This window comes from Miscanthus floridulus, chromosome 1, assembly GCF_019320115.1.
Source record: "Miscanthus floridulus cultivar M001 chromosome 1, ASM1932011v1, whole genome shotgun sequence".
Taxonomy (NCBI): domain Eukaryota; kingdom Viridiplantae; phylum Streptophyta; class Magnoliopsida; order Poales; family Poaceae; genus Miscanthus; species Miscanthus floridulus.
In genome coordinates, this window is record NC_089580.1 from 32,351,745 (window position 1) to 32,365,553 (window position 13,809).

Consider the following 13,809-nt stretch of genomic DNA (forward strand, 5'->3'; position numbering starts at 1 on the left):
TCCAGAACCTTTTCCGCCGACCTTTCTTTTTGAAAAAGGAAAACTACTCTAACTGCGCCGAGGTCAAGACTTTGGGAGCGTGGAGATCCCATTGGCCGCGGACGTGCAGCGTCATCATTTCGCTCTCGCTCTCGCAGGCACCGTACCTGCCGGCGGCGTCAGCGCGTGCATCACCGGCGGCGCCTCTCGGAAACTCTCAGTCCCGTGCTAATGTAAGGCATACACTGCCACGACCCACGAGAGCAGAGGCAGAGCACAGCAGCTCCGTCGTGCACTAGGACTGGGTGCAGTGGAGGACGTGGCCGCGGAGATGGGGAAGGCGGCGGCGACGGTGGTGCTGGCCGTGAACGGGCAGCGGTACGAGGCGGCCGGCGTGGACCCGTCGACGACGCTGCTGGAGTTCCAAGCTCGGCTGCGGCGAAGGTACGAGTACGGTGTACGAGCGGGCAAATGACCACCAGGTTGATACATTTACATAGATATGAAAAACCTGAGACGACGTATAATCTAGAGCGGAGTAGCATCTTTTTTTTTTTACTTTCTATTCTTTTGAAGCATGTCAAAGTCTGAAGCAAGGTAATGATAACGTAGTTGATTGGCATCGAGTTAGCGAATCGTGGATCCAAAGATCATGTTTGGCAGGGCATCTTTTGGCTATGGCTCCTCCGGATAAGTCCAAACCAGAACCATAGTTTTAGAGCTAAAGCTAAATATACCAACTTCACCCGCTCCTAGTTCATCTCTTAAAGAGAGAGAAAATGACTCCTTAGTTATAGTGCTGAATATTCCCTAGAACCTAGAGCCGTTTTGCGAGGAGAAGCCTTCCCAATGCAAATGAGGTTCTAAGTTCCAATGTATCTAATAATCACACATAAATTTATGTCTATATATCATAAATAATGAATATATAAATAGGCTTTTAATTGTACTTAAAGAACTGATGTCTCACATACTTTAATTAAGAAAAGAAATATGGTGTTTCACACGCAAATTACATATAATTAGAGAGGCATAAAATAGTTATAGAACCATGATTCGTTATCATTAGTAGAAGCAGTAACCTCATCAGTCTCATGGTAGTTAAAATAGGTTAGCTATCCTTGAAATTAAATTCATTCTAATAATTACAATTTAGGCATAGATTAACTAAGCTAATATAGTTATATATGAAATATATTTGTATATTTATTGTTAGACATACAAGGGACATACTTATATATTGCATTTTTATTGTAGGGAAGTGAGTTGAATAGTGTACCATAAGTTGGAGAATATGATTATAGCATAGTGATCTATAGAATCCATTTTCATCTCCCACCCTATGAATTTGGTATAGGCTTATTTGTGAGCTTGAAAATATTATGGAATGTAAAATTCCAAGCCAAATAGCCTAATCCATTATGTAGATTTCAATTTCTTCAAAATGAAGGGATCCAAATAGCCGCTTAGGGTTATTTGATGCATACCGTAGCACGTTGTAACGACTGCTACGAAGATTTGCGGACCGTTATTTGATGCATACCGTAGCACGTTCTAACATGCTAAATCTAGTCCACTGGACCGTGGATGTGAATTTTATGTCATTTTTATTTTTCTGGAAGGCCGTAAAGGTTTTGCCACAAATTAAATATATATTGAAAAAAGAAAAAAATAATAAGTGTTTATTTTGTTTTTTAGGAACTGGACCTAAAACCTAAAAGCCTACATCTTGGGGGTGAACATATCACCCCAAACAACTTCAGTAAACAAGGCTAGCAACGCCCCTGGCCCCCTGTCACGGACCATGCATGTAGATTAGTGTAAGCTAAATCATCATCAGCACGCTCCGTTTTGCCCCCTTCCTTCATTGTAAGGGATGGCGCTGTCTCGTTCGTTTCAATCAAGTTTCCATGGGTTTCATCAGTTACAGCTCCGGTGTCCAGTTTCCTTGCTCCTCTCACCGTTTTGGCACGTCACCCATCTCGCCGACATGTCAACAACCTAACGGAAGCAGTATACTCTATATAGGAACTGAAAGGCGAAAGAGATATTTAATTTCGACGGGAAAAAATGGCACAAGTGCTACCTTTTTTTATCAAGCGTGCTAGATGTTTTTTCCTTGCACAAAACGCTTTCCTGGTTTATTCGACGAACAAAGGACTTGTTCAAGGTCTGGTGTGTACAAGTCAGCCACCGCCCGGCGGCTCACATTCAGCCACGTCATTAGGCCATTTGTAAAGCTTATGAAAAGGGTGTACCCTACATTCGCCTGTGCAATGTGAGAAGACCACGACTCGAGCCCAGGACCTTCCGGTCACAGACGGTAAGACTCTACCGCTGGTACCAGGCCCGCCCTTCATTTGTAAAGCTTATGAAATGAAAACAAAATAGTACGAAAAACAGCTGCAGACTAAACGAGGCAATCAACCTACATGGTATATTGACTTTTTTTTGACGAGGAAAAGAGAGGTATTTTTATTGGAAAAAGTCTACATAACTCCCTAAACTATTCAGGGTGGACTACTTCACCCCCTAAACTATAAAACCAGATTTTCTACCCCCTGAACTTTCTAAAACCGGTCAAATAACCCCCCAAGCGGTTTTGGACGGTGGTTTGCTACAGTGACGATGGTTTTGTCTTTTTCTTTTTTATTTATTTCTGCTGAATCTTTGAAAAATCATAGCAAATCACAGAAAAATTATAAAATGGAAAATCTAATTTTGTTGGACTCCACATGAGTAGATCTACACATTGAACACATAATTAGCCTGTTCGGGAGGCCGTATCGTATCGTGGATTATTTACTGCTGGCTGGTTTGGTGTGAGAGAAAAACACTATTCCCGGCTGGAAATTTACGATCGTTTACGAGCAAGCGAACAGGCTGAATATTGTATGCTTTAGTACAAAGTTTTTGCTGTAGCTTTAGATCTATGTTTTTTCTGTAATTAATTGGAATAATTTATAGTTGCAGCTTCTATGGTCCAATTGTGGTGAAATTTTTATGGTGGGCTAATTACTGTATGCTTGAACTATAGTAAAAATTTTATACTCATCGATCATGTATAACTTAGTTATGGATAAAACATAGATTTAACAAGAATAAACCTAAATAAATCTATAACTAAGTTATACATGATCCAATGAGTATGAAATTTTTACTATAGTTCAATCATACAATAATTAGCCCACCATAAAAATTTCACCACAATTGGACCATAGAAGCTGCATCTATGAATTATTTAAATTAATTATAGAAAAGCATAGATCTAAAGCTATAGCAAAAACTTTGTACCAAAGCATACCATATTATATGTTCAATGTGTAGATCTACTCATGTGGAGTCCAACAAAATTAGATTTTCCATTTTATGATTTTTCTGTGATTTACTATGATTTTTCAAAGATTCAGCAGAAATAAATAAAAAAGAAAAAGATAAAACCACCGTCACTGTAGCAAAACCACTGTCCAAAACCGTCTGGGGGGGCTATTTGACCGGTTTTGAAAAGTTCAGGGGGTAGAAAATCCGGTTTTATAGTTTGGGGGTGAAGTAGTCCACCCTGAATAGTTGGGAGGTTATATAGACTTTTTCCTATTTTTATTACTCAGTAACTCTTCTTGTGTGGAACACCTTCCACTCAGTTAGCGTACTACTTGCCTGGATTGCTTCATCATCAACAATAAAGTGATAGCTTAGATCGTTCTCCCCCTTGGCGTTGAAGCATCTGGCATGCAGCCACCTTCGATCACCACTGGCAGCCCCTCACCCCAAATTCAGCAGCAAGGCGAACACCTTCTCTAGCCGCCATAGCTTCCACTTCTTCGGCGTCCCTACCATTCCTCACAAAGCACCGAGAAGTAAGCAAGGCCTTCCCGGCAGCATCCCGGATCACAACACCAAGGCCCCTTTCATTCGTTTTGTCGTTAAAGGCTCATCAACATTCACCTTGATCCATCCCTCGTCTGGGTTTCTCTAGTGGCTGGCATCCGCACCTTTCGTTTCTCGGCCCCTGCAAACAAAGAATAAGTTACCGGTTGTTTACCATGGAGTTCTGCCACATCTCTGTTATGTCTGATGGTACGCAGTGAAACGACCTGATTTCCACGAAGGGAAATCCACAGAGTCGAAGAGTATTATGACCGTTGTAGATTATATTATCCAAATTCCAGTCGAATACCACATCCATACAACGATAATCTCAGAGTACATAAAGTGCGGAATTACATAAATTATTACATCGCCGCATCGGCGGAATCAAAAGTAGCATTCATCCAGAACAGCTTGGAGATAAGATCGTCAAAACTCGAGCGTAGGAACAAACCCCTCAACCGTCAAACTCCTCAGAGCTATACTCCTCAGCAGAATCTATGTGCCAAAGTTTATCAGTACGATTTGTACTGGCCACTTGTGGCAAAACCGCCTAATTTAATGCCTCACAGGAGTGCTTGTCTTCCATTAGACACTAAGCACCCGAGGGAGAACACTAAATTACTCAGTTCCGTCGGGCACACCCCAGGGGAGAACCCGAAAATCCACATTTTTGCCATCAGGATCACAAATGGGAGAATAAAGCTTACATCATTCGTAACCATTTCTTACATCACTTTTAATACAACATCAGAGTATAATATTTATTAATATAACAACGGAATGAAATAATATTATCAGAGTTATAAATAATTTAATTGAACAGCGGAATAGAAACATGTGAACAGAGTTACAGCGGAAATAAACATCTATTAATGACATGATGAAGTATTGATATATAACTACGACAACAGATTATGAAACTTTCATTTATAAAAGCGTTTGGTGAGAGTTATAAATAGCAACTACGATCGCAGCGTAAAGGAAATCCTCTCTGAGCCCACCAGGAGGAATCCACACACAAAGGTCAGCTCAAGCCTCCACCTGTTACCTGCAACAGGGGAATAAAACCCTGAGTACTCAATTATACTCAGCAAGACTTACCCGACAGGAGAAAAGAAAAGACTCCAAGGATATGCAAGGTTATCTGGCTTGTGGGTTTATTGCATTTGCAGGAAGCATTACTAAGCGTGCGTCTTTATGTTCGATTTTTATTAATAGCCGCATTGGTTCATTAACTAACCATTCTATGTAAGCACCTGTGCTACTTTCAAGTATGTGGTAAGCAATCATATTACCTTTGTCCATCTTCCATCTTTCAGTTCTTACTACGATGCTAAACCGTAGACAAGTCGTACCGGATAGCCCAGCGATTCGCGAATCAATGCCCGTAGCTGGGTACCCCGAAAACACACGCCCCGCTTGTACCCCGGACACAAGCAGGACCAACCCATCACTCTCCTGTCCCGGATGTCCAGGTCCCCGTCCAAACTGGGACTCCAAGCCCCCGCCCCTGAGTCCCGGACTCAGTGCGGTGCAAGGACCTCCTCCACCAAAAAGAAACCCTGACAGTCGGTCCGGAAAGAGCCGGATCCGCGACAAGAGAGCAACACGTCTTCCAAGCGCCCATACACAAGTATGTGCTCGGGATAATAAGTCTGTGACCTGCCCAGAGTCATATGCAACGATTGGTCCTTAACCGACCAGACAGGGAAAAACGGTGTAACCAAGCTATGACCCGCCTCCGCGACGACACAACTTCTTACACCCACCAATACCCAAACCATATTCCTGCCCGGTCACCATTTTCCTTTCCACCATTTTATATATTCCAGGTGATAATCATATAGTAACATATTTCCTATATCTCATGAGTGACAGGCAATCACTCGACTTCTACCGGAGTCATGTAGCATAGCAATCTACACGATCCTGTCATACTAGTAAGACTCATAGGATAAAGATATATATGTAAGTGGGTTTCATTCAACTCCTTGAAACTTAATGCACAAATATAATTTAAACTATAGAAAGTAGGGGTTATGCATCGGGGCTTGCCTGGGTAAGATATATTTAAAAGTTAGTATTAGCATCCTCAGATCATCCACAACATCTGAAAAGAAAGCCCATTGCATCATCTCCTGGAGAGAATATCATTACACCATCTTCGGATTCCCAATCATCCTTGAGCAATCCGTTGATCCATCATCGTACCTATATGATATGCATGCGATGCAATGCAAAGATGTAATTAATCAACTGCAATCGTGACTCGTATAAATACGCTTTACGCCTCTCGAGTTAACGGGCTAGTTCTAACAACGACCGTACTTAGGCTACATATACACGTCTGATAAGGCGTTATTTCCCAACAATTATTTTAGTTATATAAACCAACGGTGTTTCTTTATTCCATTCCATCAATTTAATCCTTATTCGCAATAGGACATCATTATCCATTTAGCAAACTAATTATTCTAGAGTTATAAAAATTCCACTGAGTACCTAATATTGCTAAAAGCCTACTGTACAAATTTCAGATTCAACAATATCACCGATTTATCCCAACAATTCATATAAGTTATATTTTTATAATATTAAGTATCCCAATTTAATTATATAGCTCCTAAAAATATCATCAAACTATGTGAACGAATTACACTAATAGGTATATCCTGATTTTAGGAGACTAACAAAACTAGTTTCACGATTTTAGGACAACTTTACAAATTTATATTGATAGTACAAGTTCACTTTATAAACTAAATTAGAAATTGCTCCATAAATCGAAAAAGGCCGGCACAACCAAAATTGGCCCAACCGCAAGCGGACTAAGGCCGGCCCAGGCGCACAGCAGCGGGCGGCCCACGAGCACGCGCTGCAGGCCGACCCAGCGTGGAAACGAACAGCCAGCGGCCCAATCAAACCGGCCCGGCACGACGGCAATGAACTGGCCCAGTGCGGTGCGCCCAGCCGGCAGACCAATGGAGCTGGCGGCCCACCAGGCACTCGTGGCCCAGACGGACGCGGCACAGGACGGCCCGACGGGCAGGCAGCGGCTACATTTAAGCAAATAGGCCCCTGAGCTTCCTCTAAATCAAACCGTGGTACTAGCGTACTATTTAAGTGAGTCTAGTATTTTGCACTGAGAACCCCCGTACAAAAAATCTACTTGGGCTCTTACCCCCGTCTTCATCATCAAGAACAGAGGACCGACGGGAAACGCTGGCCGGCGGCGGCGTACCAACCGACGATGAGCCGCATGGGGACCCGCGCGGCATGGGCGGCGCGGCTGCTGCGGTCCGGCTGAAGGACGTCCGGAGCAGCGGGCCACGGCGTTGCCGCACGAGAGGCACGGACACCGGGGCAGAGCACCGGCACGGCCACGGGAGACGCGGCAACGGCGTTGGCCGGGCGGGTGCGCAGCACGGGGAGGAAGATGAAGCGAGGCAGAGCCACTCGCTGGCAGGAGGGCTCCACGGCTCCGGTGGCGGGAGCACGAGGCAGCAACGGCATCAACGGGACGGACGGCGGAAAGGAGGGCGGAGCTGTGCGCGGCCATGGCGTTGACTGCGAAGGGGAAGGAGAGCAGCGAAGCTGCGCGCGGGTCGGGGACTCGCTCGCGGGGAGGGCGCAGGCGCGTGGTAAGCAGCAGCGAGAGGAGTGCTGCGGGAAGGGCGCCGGCGCGGGACTCACGGGGTGCTCACGAAGGACGGCAGGGGCGCTGCGGCTCGGCAGGCTGCGAGCGCCGGCTGCGGGATGGCAGCGCCGATGCGAGTAGCAACGAGGCGAGGCGGCACGGCATGCAGTAGCCCGAGCCAGGCGCACCGTGGGGAGATAGGGCGATGGTGGCGCGGGCGCACGAACAGGAAAGCAAGGGAGCGGTGGAGCCGAGTGCGGTGAGAGGCGCGGCAACTATAGAGATGCGTGCGGACTCGGCGCGACGGCGGACGCACATGCGCGGCCAGCAGCGGGGTGCGGGAGGAGCAGCGCCGCGGGGCTCGGTGCGCTTGCGCTCTGTGGTCGGGCGATGGTGAACTGGGGCTAGAGCATCTCCTCACGACAGCAGAAAAAGGAAGGGTGTGAGAGAGAGAGAGGGAGGCAACGCAAGCAAGACACAGACAGAGACAGGCACGAGACATCAGGAGACAGACAGAGACAGGCACGACAGGGCTGCAGTGGAGAAAAGAAAAGAAAGAGAATAGTCGGTCAAATATACAGTGAGAGAGGATAGAGTGGCCTGAAAGGTTTACGACGGCGCGGTTCAATTAAGTTAGGAAATATATTATGCGTTGCGAGCAAAAGATAAGGCTCCTCTCTCCCATCCTGGGTCATTATCACCTCGCGGACTAATCGCAGCGCCTCCGCTAAACCAGTGTGCCAGCCAGAACCAGACCACGCATGTTCCTGGCTGCTGAAACTGGAGAATATTAAACCAGTACTGTCACGTGATCCTCCCTCGCTCATCTATGTAAAAACTGTTGACTCACTGGCGGTGGCGAGTAGAAGTACAAAAATGTGGATTCCCAATGTAGAGCAATGCAGAGCCTCAGCGTTAACCATGACAAAATTGTTAGATAATTATTACACTAATGCGGGCCCCGAACTTGCGTAATTACACCCTGATAATATAAACATGTACAAAATTGTTATAATACTAGTCTGTACGCATCAGCAGGAATATAGTTTTTCCCGTGTCTTACTAGTAAATTGTGGTTAAATGTCCGTGGGCGCATTTTTGATACGAGGACACCAACCAGAACGATAGATTAACAGCAGAATATATCGTTCTATTTATTAATAGATTTTCTTTTAATTATAAAAGTTGCTTTTCAAGCTCAATCTAGCAAACTAAACCGCTCGCTAGAATCGTCGTTCGACTTTCCTAATTATCTTTACGCACTGAGGAATTTAACTTGGATGTTGATTCAAGTCCACAAAACTGAGTCACAAGATTCGCTTATCGCCTCAAGTACGTTTTAAATTAAAAACCCGAGAAACTCGTTACGAAAAATTTTCTTGGGCCTAAATCGCGGTGCTAAACGAGATTGTAACACCAGGGGTGTTACACCACTCCCACCCTATGAGCTATGCTTTGTGGAAATTGGATGCAAGTTGGATATAATCAAAAGAAACCTATAAGGCTGGGGTTTCCTATGTATTAGCATATCAAGTATATAATAGTATAGTCAAGTTTTAACACCATTCCCACACACATTCCACCCCATTTCCGTCCAGTTTCGATCCTAGGATCGATATACCACCATCTCCATATCATCACCATACCATCGCTCAGTCGACAGGCCAACTCCCTCTCGGCACTGTCTCATGGCCCGTAGCCCCTGGCTACGACCGACACTCTCTCACGGGGGAAGAAGAGAAGGACTCATCTCGCTATCTAGTTTAAGCGAAACCCAGGAAAGGTCCATAGCCGACCAGTCGGCATATGTATCGATCGATCAACCATACACTCTGCAGAGGTTTTACATAACCACAAGATCTACCTTCTTCGCTGACCGTCGTCAACTGGGCTGATTTCGGCCGCTTGCTAGCCTAGGATAATGCCACTCTACCATTCAGCCCTGGTACACCCCAAGTCTAGTCTGGGGTGGCTGAAACTGTGAGTCATGAGCTGGGTCCACAAGGCCTCCATGAAGTCTCAGAAGGGTGTGGGGGAAATCCTCCGTGCCCCGTACCTCCTTGCACTGTCCGCTATCGGCCTAGCAGTAGTGGCAATATCCTACCAAGTAGTCCGGCCGTCCCGCACCATATAGGGCGAGTGGTACGTAAGGCTTCCCGGTGAATCTGAGTACTAGTAAGTCCTTAGGGATGACCAAGCCAGAATATCTTCAACAGAGTTTCCACTTACCGTGCCACCACAGCACATCCACCCCAGGCTCCTCCCATCACAGGTTCACACCCAGGGCCACCTCATATCACCATTTACCCACCACAGGTATCCATTCTAGGGGTGCCCAGGTAGCACCCCACGGCAAGACTTGCCCCAGGCTCGTCGTATACTCCAACTTGGTCGACACAACCCTCACCCTCCACACACCCAAGTCACACACGCAGCACTCTCCCCAAAGTCCAGATAACTCCAGTTTCCACCATGCATCAATATAGTATATATAAGCGTAGTAGAAATAATAAGCAGTGAAATATAGCAGCAAGCGTGTGACTAGCCTAACAGCAGGGTGAGCAGGGGTAAGGTTGCGTCAAGGTAAAGGCCTTCAAGAAAGCATACTACCATGCAAGTCTTATCATAGCATGATTATAACAATAAAGTAAAGCAATAGCAGCTCTATATTAGCCATGCGTAATAGGTGCTACGAGATTGGGTGGGATGTGGCACCTTCCGTGTAGTCGTCTCCATACTCCTCACGGTACTCTTGGTCCTCGTCCGTCTGGTTCTCCTCTGAGTCTGTAAACGATCGCATTATAGTCGCGTTAGCGACGTCTATAGAATAGCACAAAGAAGCAATGAAAATTTAAAAGAGCCAAATGCACACAAACATGGGTCCATTGCGTAGAGCTCGATTTTAGATGAATTTTGGTCCGGGTTTCATATTTTTTCGAGTTCGTATGAATTAGTTATGAATTTCCGAAGTTTAAATCATTTCCGAAAATGGAAAAGGCTGAATTAATCATGGGCTGACACGTGTCACACTGTGACTGGTCCATGTGGCACGCTGACGCCAGCATGATGTCAGCATGGCGTCATCATCTCGATTTCGAGCTGACAGGTGGGGTCCCGCTGGCGTCAGCTTGACGTCAGCATGACGTCATCATTTCCAATAGGTGGGACCGGGGGCTCTTGGGTCACTGACATGTGGGTCCGGTCAAAGTCAACATCAAGTCAACAGGCGAGTCAATGGTCAATGGATCACAGTCACTAACAGGTGGGGCCAGAGCTGCTGACGTCAGCATGACGTCATCTTGGCTGTTTCATCCTCTAACAAGTGGGTCCCGCATGGCGGTGTCACTGACATGTGGCCCCGGTCAACGGTCAATGTTGACCGGTCAATGGTCAATACAGGCCGGGCCTCCACTAGGCTGGTTGGGCCTGGATTTGGGCCAGGCTTGGCCCACCACGTGGCACGCGTTGGTGCGGCCACTTACGACCTTGGGCCTTTACTGGGCTCTGGTCCACCGATCCGCTGCATGGTGGACTGCGCGGTGTTGGTTCATGGACCGCAGACACTGTCTACATAGTTCGGGTCCACCGATCCTTCTCCTCCGTTTGGTTCACCAGGACCGGGTGCACACGTGCGTGAACCAGGCGGGGAGAATTCCCCATCGTCCCCGACGCTCCCACCGGCGGTGAGCTCACCGGCGAGCCCCTCCAGCGGCGCGGGTGTGCAATTAAGGTGGGCAAAAGCTTGGCCTTGCCATGGCGGGTGCCCTGGTGAGGTTAACGTGGTGGTCGGGCGGCTCCAGTTGGCTGGCCACGGTGGCGGCAGTCCTCGTACACCGGCGAGCAGCGGAGTGGTGGCTGTGGTGGCAGTACCAGAGATTGGTGGTGCGCACGAGCTCCCCGACGCTGCTACGGCCGTGGCGAGCCGGTCAAAGGGGCTCTGGGAGCTCTCAACGCCTCCAGCCACGGTGACGGTGGGCTTGGTCATGGCGGTGCTCCGATGACAGTGCCGCGTGGTCGAAAGCAGGGCTGCGGCGATCTTCTTGCTCACTAAGCATGCGCGCGGCATGTCCCACGGAACGACGGAGCTTGGCGTCATGTTAACGGTGGCGTGTCCGCGGTGGGGTGGCCAAGGCGGCCTCGCCATGGCCGTGCTCTAGGCCATGGTGAGCGCGCCCGAGCGTGTCTGCGTGCGTGCCCTGCGTGCGTGTGTCTAGTGGCCGTGTCTTCGAGCAGCGTGTGCGTGCGCGTCGACCAGTGCGTGTGAGCGTGGGTGCTTGTGTGCGCGAAGAGAGTGGCGGCGTGCGGTGTGCTCGAGCAGGGATGGCCCGATGTCGACATGGCGTTTGTAAGCTCGTGCTCATGCGTGCGGTGTGTAGTTGGCCACGGCTTGACCTCAAATTGGCTTAGCATAGCACCGCAAGGCTGAAGAAGACGATCATGGAGGTCTTTTGGTGGCAGTTTGGCTAGGCCAAAGCTTGGCTTGAGCTCCGGCGTGGTTTATTCATGGCGGCCAGGGGCTTGGAGTTGGTCTTAGTCGTAGGAGGCTTACCGCGGTGTTCTTGACGGTGTGGTGCGGCGGTGCAGCGATATGGTGTGGCCATGTAGCTCCGGAAGCAGTGCAGTGCGGCGTCGCTGGCTCTGGCTCCGACGAGCTCCTCCCCGCAGCGGCTTCCTTCTCCTCCTTGCTTCTCCCTCGTCCCTCTCTCTCAGCTTGACGCTGTGTGGTGCTGTGCCACCAGCGGCGACGGCGAACGGGCTGAGGGTTAGGGCTCACGGACGTTGGCTTTTATAGCCGAGCTCCAAGGGCTCCAATGGTGGATGGCGATCGGGCGGTGGTGATGCGTGCGGCGCATCCGACGACCCGCGTGCGGTAGCGTAAGCACGGCGCAAGGGGGAAATAGGGTCATGCTTCTTGCGTGACCCCCTGGCCCGCGCCTACCACGCTGGTTGGCCCCCAGTCTCGCGGGGAGAATGCGTGGGCGAGGGGAAGAAGACGCTACCATGCTGACAAGCGGGGTCGGGTCGTCAGGCGCTTGGCGCGATGTGGCTGTGTGCGGCGCGTGATGGCTGACGAGCGGGCCCGGCTTGTCAGCGGTTGTGCACGTGTGGGCGGCGATGCTGGGCCAGCTTCGTGGGCTACGCGCGTGAAAGGGCAGGCGAGGCTCGGCTAGGCTAGCTGGGCCGGTCGAGGCAGGCTAGGCTGAGCTGCTGCCTCCCTCTTTTCTTTTCCATTCTTCTTTTTCTTTTGTTTTTCTTTTCTTTATTTGCTTCAAATTGATTTGGAGTTTGAACCATATAGCTTCACACACTTATACATGGTATATGTAACTTGTCCAAGGGTTAGAATGGTGGCCTAGACTCATCCCATATATTTGGGATTTATTGGCTATTTTTGCTATACCGATATTAGTTATAGTTTTCTATTTTATGTATTTTATCCTTTGAGTTGAGTATTAATTGTTTGACAGTTTATTAATTATTAAAGGAGTTACATAAAGCAATGAAAATCCAAATCACATGTTACAATAATAATTATGCATGCAAGGTTTTACGTGTTGGGGATTTAAACACTCATATATGACATGTGTCATGATATGGTTGTGAAAATGACTACTTAGGTTATACTTACATGCAATACTTAGGGTTGGCTCCTACACATGGCACTCAACATTGCATGGGGTTTAAACAAAAAATTTTCAGTTGGGATTTTTGGTGTGTGGATTTTTGGGTTGTTACAGTCCTCCCCCCTTAACAGAATCTCGTCCCCGAGATTAAAGCGTAACATACCCTTCGAAGAGATAAGGATATTGTAGCCGGAGGTCAGACTCCTTCTCCCATGTTGCTTCTCTCTTAGTGTGATTGCTCCATTGGACCTTGCACATAGGAATAGTTTTGCTTCGGGTCTCTTTGGTATCTCTACCTAGAATTCTGATAGGATGCTCTTTATACTCGAGAGTGTTCTGAATGTCAAGTGTATCAGTCGGGATTACTTCATCGGGCACTCTCAAACACTTGCGTAGCTAGGATACATGAAACACGGGATGTACACCCACCAATTCCTCAGGTAGCTCAAGTTTGTAGACGAGCTTTCCAATCCTCTTGCAAATCTTATATGGGCCAACAAATCTAGGGGCAAGCTTTTCTTTCACATGGAATCTGACAGTTCCACGTAGCGGGGATACCTTGAGATAGACGAAGTCTCCCACATTGAACTCAAGTTCTCTTCTTCTTTTGTCAGCATAGCTCTTGTATCGACTTTGGGCAATTCTCAAATTCTCCTTTACTTGAGCAACTCCTACTTCGGCATCTTGAATCTTAGCAGA

The 13,809-nt window shown here is 47.8% G+C and overlaps 1 pseudogene; it reads left to right on the top strand.

The window, feature by feature from the left end:
- The first annotated feature begins 310 nt into the window (after positions 1-310).
- Positions 311-13,809, top strand: part of LOC136477775 (indole-3-acetaldehyde oxidase-like) — a 30,672-nt pseudogene continuing 17,173 nt past the window's right edge.